This window comes from Salvia hispanica, chromosome 1, assembly GCF_029641045.1.
Source record: "Salvia hispanica isolate PSC_SH4W2 chromosome 1, Shi_PSC_v1, whole genome shotgun sequence".
In the NCBI taxonomy this organism is placed as follows: domain Eukaryota; kingdom Viridiplantae; phylum Streptophyta; class Magnoliopsida; order Lamiales; family Lamiaceae; genus Salvia; species Salvia hispanica.
In genome coordinates, this window is record NC_142692.1 from 12,059,400 (window position 1) to 12,067,819 (window position 8,420).

General features: G+C 40.1%; 2 long non-coding RNA genes and 1 other non-coding gene across 3 annotated transcripts; all 3 read right to left on the reverse strand.

The window, feature by feature from the left end:
• Nucleotides 1-235: 235 nt before the first annotated feature.
• Nucleotides 236-342, reverse strand: LOC125185757 (small nucleolar RNA R71). The gene has a single exon (XR_007170258.1). It is a non-coding gene; the product is annotated as a small nucleolar RNA R71 (small nucleolar RNA).
• A 1,933-nt stretch (nucleotides 343-2,275) lies between these two features.
• On the reverse strand, nucleotides 2,276-5,274 carry LOC125217620 (uncharacterized). Its single transcript, XR_007175768.2, has 4 exons — nucleotides 4,239-5,274; nucleotides 4,083-4,144; nucleotides 3,473-3,532; nucleotides 2,276-2,785 (listed from the first exon to the last, which is right to left on the reverse strand). It is a non-coding gene; the product is annotated as an uncharacterized LOC125217620 (long non-coding RNA).
• A 389-nt stretch (nucleotides 5,275-5,663) lies between these two features.
• On the reverse strand, nucleotides 5,664-7,531 carry LOC125185464 (uncharacterized). The gene is made up of 2 exons (XR_007170142.2): nucleotides 6,035-7,531; nucleotides 5,664-5,930 (listed from the first exon to the last, which is right to left on the reverse strand). It is a non-coding gene; the product is annotated as an uncharacterized LOC125185464 (long non-coding RNA).
• Between the last annotated feature and the right edge of the window lie 889 nt (nucleotides 7,532-8,420).

An 8,420-nucleotide genomic window follows, 5' to 3' on the forward strand; every position in this document is an offset into this window, starting at 1 on the left:
TGCAGGTAGGGCTACAGAGGATGCTAACTGCCATCTCTCCAAATTTTTGGAGATCGCAAACACTCTCAAACTGAACGGTGTCGACGACGAGGCCATAAGGGTAAGACTCTTCCCATTTTCATTAACTGATTCTGCTAAAGAGTGGTTTGAATGTATGCCCAGAGAAAAGGTCTCCACATGGAAGGACATTGTAGTTGCCTTCCTCGACAAGTATTATCCGCTGGGCACAATTTTGAAGCTCAAAAGTGAGATCTTCCAATTCATCCAAGGCCATGACGAACCCCTCTATGAGGCGTTTGCTCGTTTCAAAGCCCTTCTCCGAAAGTGCCCTAACCATGGTTTCACCGTGGACCACCAGGTAGGGATTCTCTATAATGGGTTTAACGAGAAAATTTGTGCTATGCTTGATTCAGGTGCAAATGGAGGGTTCTTAAGGAAGTCAGGTGAGGAAGCCAACAGTGATAGAGGAATTCGCCACCAACAGCAAGGGGTGGTCGAAAGAAAGGCATAGCCTAAAAAGGATAGTTGCAGTTGAAGAAGCTGAGGAAAGCTCCTTTGCAAAGGAATTGGCCGAGCTTCGAGTTAGGGTGGACCAAATGGATTCATCAAGGAAGGGGGACCCGATTCCACCAACCTCCATTATAGCAGTCTCTAAGCCTGAAACTCCTACCCCGACAGTGGAAGAAATCAACTACATGCAAGGAGGCGGCCCCAATAGAAATTACAACAATAACTATCACCCTAACCAGAGGGACGGTAATTTCAATAATTATAATGGGAACCGACCTCATCCTAACCTTTCTTATTCTAACAATAATTACTTGCAACCCCCTGCAGGATTTAACGTTAGCAAGGGAGGAGTAGTTGAGACAATCAAGAAGGAGGAAAAGTATGAACAAGGGATCACAGGGATCTTGGAAGTAATCGCGCAAGACAGGAAGGTTAATGACACTAAGATCGGAGTGGTCGAAGCTAGGATAAACAACCTCGAGCAGGAAATGAACACGATCTCAACTGCCATAGCCAACATCAACACACAAATGGAGCAAATCCAAAAGAAATTGGATGAGGACAGGGCAAAGGCAGCCGCACGAGTGGATGACGTCAACAAGAAGTGGGTGGCAAAGCAGAAAACTGGGGACTGCCCAGACGCCGGCGGACTGCCGCACACCACGCGGCAGACTGCCACTGAAGCCCAGAATGGAGTCTGCCCAGCCGCCGGCGGACCGCCGGACACTACACGGCGGGCTGCCACCGAGAAGGCAGACGCACCCGCCCAGCAGGGACTCGTGCGGCACAATGGGATTGTGCTACCCTTCCAGCCGAAGAGGAAGTTTAAGCTCGAAGAGCAGTTCAAACACTTTTTGAACATATTTTGTAAAGTTCATACTAACATTCCTCTAGTTGAATCGTTGCAGGAAATACCTAGGTACGCAAAGCTACTAAGGGAGGCGGTGATGAGGAAGAGAAAGCCAACAAAAGCCGACCTTAAGCTACCACATCATTGCAGCGTAATCATCCAAAAGGAGAAGGCAGTAAAGCAGAGAGATCCGGGCCAATTCATTATCCGATGCCGGATTGGAGAGGGAAAGGTTGACAAGGCCCTATACGATCTAGGATCTTCCATCAATCTCATGCCACTGAAGTACTATGAAAAGCTCAACATTGGGCCACTCAAAACTTCAGACGTAACACTCAGGTTGGCCGATAACTCGACCATCAAAACTTTTGGTATGATTGTGGATGTCTAAGTGAAAATAGATGATTTTATTTTTCCCGCCGATTTTATTGTACTTGACAAGAAAGTAGACAAGAACGTCCTTCTAATCTTAGGGTGAGACTTTCTTGCCACTTGCAAAACTTTGATTGATGTAGGTCGTGGCGAGATCACCATTAGCGACAACCATAGCCAATCCACCTATAAGATCAAAAGCGAGATGCACAAGTTTGAGGAAGCAAAGCAGGCAAAGATGGAACAGCAGTGTAGGGCAGTCATGTAGACCCCTTTGAAGCGGAGGAACATACTACCTCCACCTTCTATGTTGTAAAAGAGGTAAGACATTGTGACATCTCTAATTCAAATTATGCCTTATTCTGCATATTCATATATTTTAATGTTATTTAGGTATTTATATTGTTATAAGAGTAAGTATTGAATAAGATGGTAGTTAATAAATTACTGGGGGGCCTGCCTAGTCCGAACTATATATATTGCCTTTATACCTATATATATGTGCATACACATGAGTTTTCACATAAGATGAAAACTGTAAAGTATGTAATATATGTAGTTAAGCTTCAAAATTAAAATAATATAATGTATTACATGGCTTTGTATGTATATGTACGTATAAAATTGGTGATAGCCTCCCAATTCAAAAAGCTATATCTATATAAATAAAAAAAATAGACAAATGAACTAAAAGGATTAAAATACCATTACAGAAAAGACGTTCGTTTGCGAGCACCCATTTGCTCGCAAAAAGAGTATGCATTTGCTCGCAAAACCCAATTTGCTAGCACATTTGCGAGCACCATAGGTGCTCTGTATGAGGCTTGTAGCAAAGTTGCAACCGCTTTTTGCGAGCACAAGACCATTGCGAGCACCTTTCTGCTCGCTACATGCATACTCGAAAACTGCGACCAGTAAATGCTCGTTGCCTGACCGGCTACAGTAATTTACTCTCTTCTTTATCTTCCCAAAAAACTCAACGTAAAAGACATCATAATTTGGGTCTTCTACCCCATTAGCCCGTAAACCATACGCCTTCGTCATAACTTGCTCCTTTAACAAACAAAGACTGAGTAGTAAGTATTCCAAATTACAAAACAAATCTTCTATCGAATTATGGAGAAATATCATTGTTTCTACAATAGCATGTCCAAACAAGAAAAATACACCAACTTCAAATCTATTCAAAGGGCAATTCTATTCAAGTAGAGAAACACAATGAAGACCTTGGTTTTTTATGACCAACCACTGCCTTGGTTTACAACAAATGATCTACTATCAGGTGGCAGTGCTCAGGCATTTTAAAAATGGTTGTGGTTCAGGTAACTAAGGAAACTATGATTCTGAGATTTGCCACACTAGATCAATAAAGCCCCTAAAAAAAGGAATATGCCATTTATTTTCATAATCACTTGCGCTTTCCTCTGCCAACTCAAATAAGAGCATAAAGTGTTTTAGTTTCTAGCATGTATTCTATGTTCAGTAGGAGCACACAAGGTCTGTTGGACTAGACAGATATATTTGTGCCTTTTATCATGCCATATATCTTCATATTCATGTGAAAGTAAATGATAACCAGGTGCACAATCGCCTCAACCCCACAACCCTTTTTTCAGATCATCACTGAATTCTTATGAGCTGTCAATAGGTCAGTGAGCTTCATGAACTGCTCATATTGAATCAATAACTGATCCTGATGTTTGGACAAAAACATTCAAGAGGTATACGGAGATAGCACACCTGTTGCGTCTTCACTAGATATAAGGTAACTGCGGTAATTTGCTTTCTGAGCTCTTCTCCCTAAAAACAAGAATGTAGAACAGCATCACACTCAAAATAATCTTATTTCATACTATTTCAGGAAAATATATTTTTATTAGATTATCATCTTAACGACAGAAGAAAGGTGATATACTGATTCTGATTTAACACTTTTTCTGAATTTGATTCTCAACAAACTCATGTATATATATGTAAGGTAGACACACACATGATATGCAAAGAATACAAGCAGTCCATTGCAATAAATTAGTGCCTTTGCAGATGAAAAGCAAAGCCTTAAAAAAGATTGGATGCATAAAACTGTTATGTGATACTCCATATCACTATTAAGCCACCAATAGAGATTCATAGTACTTTCTCTGTATTCCCTTAAAATTTTCAAATCAACATTCAAGTTATAAAAGAACTATCACATTTTTAAGCATCAAAACAATGGCAGCCAGCTTCCATATAGTATCCAAATTCAAGAGTATAAAGCAGAACAATCATCCTACTGATATTGGATAATCCATCATTGTATGATTTTGGCATGCTAAATCAACATATAAATAAAGAAAATATATGAAACCTGCTTGAGAGAAATGGGAAGAGAGAGTCCCCACAATCTCTCTCATTATTTATCTCCAGCTCCTACAAACACAAGCACAAGCAATCATATTGTAGCATCAGTGGATCTGCCTAAAAGGATCACCAGCACTCAGTGGATCTCTTTTCTATAAGATACCTGTATTGTAGCATCAGTAGCAGTTGCTAAAGCAGTTGAATGCTCTCCCTTGCTACAGGCTTATAAAATATAATCAAATGATAGAGATAAGAACAGTACACCTTACCACATTGAGCAAAGTAGCAGTCAGAAATTTGACAGATACAATTCACTACGTTCTATCCTGCTTTTGTAGAAAGAAAAAACAGAATCTCAAACAGGTTTGTGAGAAGTTCTTAAGATGCCTAAATTTCCTCTATAAGATGCATTTTCCATCTGAGCCACAGTGAAACAATATGGTGGTTGCAGCTACGAAAAATCAATCAACGAAAAATCAACTGAATTTCTAAGAAATCTACGGAAGCGGTTTCATTTTAGCACACGCACAACAATCAACACTACACACAACGGATTTTATTTGCTACTAAACAAATTTCCTAATGTTATTAATAGCAGGAGAAGGATACACGATCGAATAAATGAGAATCACAAATTAAACATAATGCAGTGTAAGATTAAAAAACAACGCCGATTAGGAAAATAGTCATTCATTGTTTTAGCAAATTTAAAATCCCTAAATGCAATTGTAAGTAAATACTCGTGTAGCTTGACGATGAAGGCACTTTGTAGAGAATGTTCCTCAATTTGAGAGAGAAACTGGCTGGTGGCGGAGGATTTGTGGCGGAGCAGCTTGAATTGAACGGTGGCGGTTGGCAGAGCAAGGAAGGATTGATCAGAGAAAATTGAGAATTAGGGGTTTTGTGATAACAGCGCCGAGAACTGATTCAAAATAAGCGGGAACTAAGTTTTTCCGCGAGCTCGCAAATCGAGGCAAGAAAAGAATTAAGGGGTTGTTACTAGCAGCAAAAGAATTTTGCGAGCACTTGAAGAAAATTCGACTAGTAGTATTGTTTCGAGCACCATTTGCTAGCATATATGCCACGACGGTTGGGGTGCTCGCAAAAAAATATTTTGATCTGTTTTCATTTTGTGCAGGAAAATTTCATAAGTTGCTAGCATACACTTGTGCTAGCAAAACTTTGGTAGCAAACAGACACTTTTCTTGTAGTGTATACATCGCTATGTGACTACCCATATTTGACAAGTATTGGTAGAAACACGTGTCTATCCAAATTATGAGTTGCCGACACATTTCCAATATAGAATACATTTCTATTTATTTTATAAAACTTAAAAAAAAATTATAGTTACATTTGCATGACAAAATCGCATAAATATATGTTACAACTAGTTTAATTACCCCGATACATTAATGCTTAATGACGAACTAGAGGATTTTCATTCTCTTGATTCATGATAAAAAAAAAAAAAAAACTTGTTACTTTTCCTTGTTTGTGTTTAATGGAGTGGTTCGCAACAGATAAAAGCTAAAGTAAGAATTTAGCGAACACAAGGACGTCAACAATATGTAAATGAAAGAAGAAGGACAAGAAGTCTTTTCCCAAGTATAAAGAAATTCGAATAGCGTTTCTTATACAATAAACGAACTACTAACTTCAAAAAAATATTAATACATGGAACAAGGCTTCAAATAAAGAAAACAAAGAAAAGAAAAGATAAATTTTGATGCACTTCGGGCCTCTTCTCCAAGCCCGAACTATTGCCAGTCTTTGAGCAGTCCATCGGGCCGAGGGGAGCGAGCCTAGCCCGAGAACAACACAACAGCCACACCTTCCTTTCCCACCTACAAAACTACAAACAAAGTAATTAATGCATATGTACAAGAGAATTAAGGGATCTTCCTATTAAAGAAAAGGAACAACACCTCTTTTAACTATGAAGGACTAAGGACTTACCCAAAAGAGGCAAGTCAAAGCTGCCATTTTTGCTCCTCCAAAACAGCCCCTGCGCACCAGCTTTCCTAGTCACACAATCAACCAAAATCAGTTTTGAGGGGACTTGTACTTGTAATCTCTAACTAAAGACCAAATTGCTTTCAGTGTAGAGTAACTACTAAATCACAAAAGTGAGATAGGTTTCAACATGAGGACAAGGGGGGAATCAGCTTTCAATTAATTCTCCTAAGGTACAAAATCAGCCTATAAACCCCCACCCCCCCCCCCCCCCCCCCTCAACCCCACCGTTAGACTCCCTTCAATACACTTGAAATTTCAGCAAATTAAGAGTTAGAGAGAGAGCTTGGAGTAGGATTCTGCAGGCTTTCTTACAGCAGCCCTGCATCCCTTAGGTAACATGTCTCCCTCCTTCCTCATCTCCAAGAATCTCTCTTCATTCAAAAAAAAAAGAGAACTCAGTTTCACCCCCTTTCTTTGTCACTGCAACTAGGAACTCTAAAGGAGGAGGGCAAGCTTTGTTTCCTAACAACAAATACCAAGTCAGTAATTGCTCCAAGAGGTAATACACCTCCACCTTCCTCCCAATCAAAATTTCATGTGAGCATGTAGTAAATAAAGCACAAGCATGTTAAGAGCACCACCACTTCAGATCTTAACAGCATGATAGGATAATGGAAGAACAATGAAATCTTTAACACTCCCCTGCCTTGTTTCGGATGCCATGCTTAGGATAAGAAAATTTAGAGCTTTAACACATAGATGAAACAAGGGAAACTCAGAGAACAACATGCTAAGTGTTAAATCCACAAAGAAAATGCTAGCTTTACTTGAAATGCTTCATCCACAACTTTTTCATAGTAGCCGACAGTGAGTTCAAATCAAGGTGCTAGCTTCACAATATTGATAAGCAAAACCACAACCCAAATAGGGGTGCTACTGCCTCCTAACATATCTATTAACTTAAGAAAATAAAAGAAAAGCAAGTGAGGATAAGGAAGAGAGGTTAAGCACTTAGCTACTGCCCGACGAAGCGGTGTGGCTCACGAGCGGTGGTGGCAGCAAGCACGCCGGCGAACCGGATGCCGATAGCATAGACCGCTATTCCGCGCAGCAGCCTCACGCTGCGACGGCGGAGATAGCCGCAGGCAGAACTGCAGCTCGCCGGAGAGCGGAGCCGTGTGCGTAGAGAGAGAGAGGCGATGCCTCCTCTCCTTCTCCGACGGGCAACACCAGCTACGGCGGTGGCGCGAGAAAGAGAGACAGAGATGGACGGAGACGGAGAGTACCGACGACCCTGTGACGCCGGCGGTTGACTGTCGCGACGGAAGCAATCGAGCGAGAGAGATGAAGCTGCCTCCATAAATTTCTGATTAGGGTTTTAATCTTCCCCAATTTGGGTAATTTGAGAAGTGAGTTGGGGGAAAATGTGAAATTGAAAAGTAGTTGACCGATGGGTTTGAGGGAGTAAATACGTTGGGCTTAGTTTTAGCCCAAGAAGGTTTATTTTTGTCTGGGCCAATTGGTTTAATAAGTCTTGGGCTAGAGTAATAAGTTAAATGAACTAGTTTGCTATTAAATCTTGGACTCATTAAAGACAAACGACCGAGTAACGGTTTCGATGAGAGGATTTATTTTCTTTTTAATTCCTCAATGATGAATATAAATCTCGGATTTGCCTTAGTTCTTGAATAATTTACATAGAAGTTATTCTTGAATAATTTACATAAAAGTTAATGCTATTAAGGTTAAACGAATAATGTCTTAAGCCTCCACGTCAAACTTAATCGCAAGATTTAATTAGTGCTCAAGGACCTCTTATGAATTAAGGAAAAAGGAATAAAATGATCACGCACTTAGGATGCATTCATGTTTAAGCTTAATGAATATCTCAAAATCTAATTAAGTATTATTTTATTTCCTAAAGGGACGTCTTCACACGTCGTCTAAGGCCAAGTTAAAGAACTTACGGATAGAGATTTTGCTTTGAGGTGGGCATTTGTTTCAAACGTGATTTCAGTATGAAAATGGAAAATCTTTGCTCAAGTATATTGTCATGTCATGTTTTGTTTTATGATTACCTATCTGCTTGGCTATGCCAATTTAAGTTAAATCGAATTCGGGTCCCAGTAGGGCCGCAAACCCTACTCGGACTAGTGTACACATAAAGGGATCGTGAGCTAACAAAGGAGTTGGCCGGTCCAGTGACCGTCGTGGAATGTGGCCACATTCCTGGTTCACATCAGTTTCAGATATGGTATATCTATGTTACGAGATTGCGCAATCAAAATCTTTATGAAAGAAAAGGATTTAGTGACTCGGGCCTTTTTACTAAAAACCCCGTGATCACTCAACTGTGGCTTGACATTAAAAATAGAACTGTTTTTGG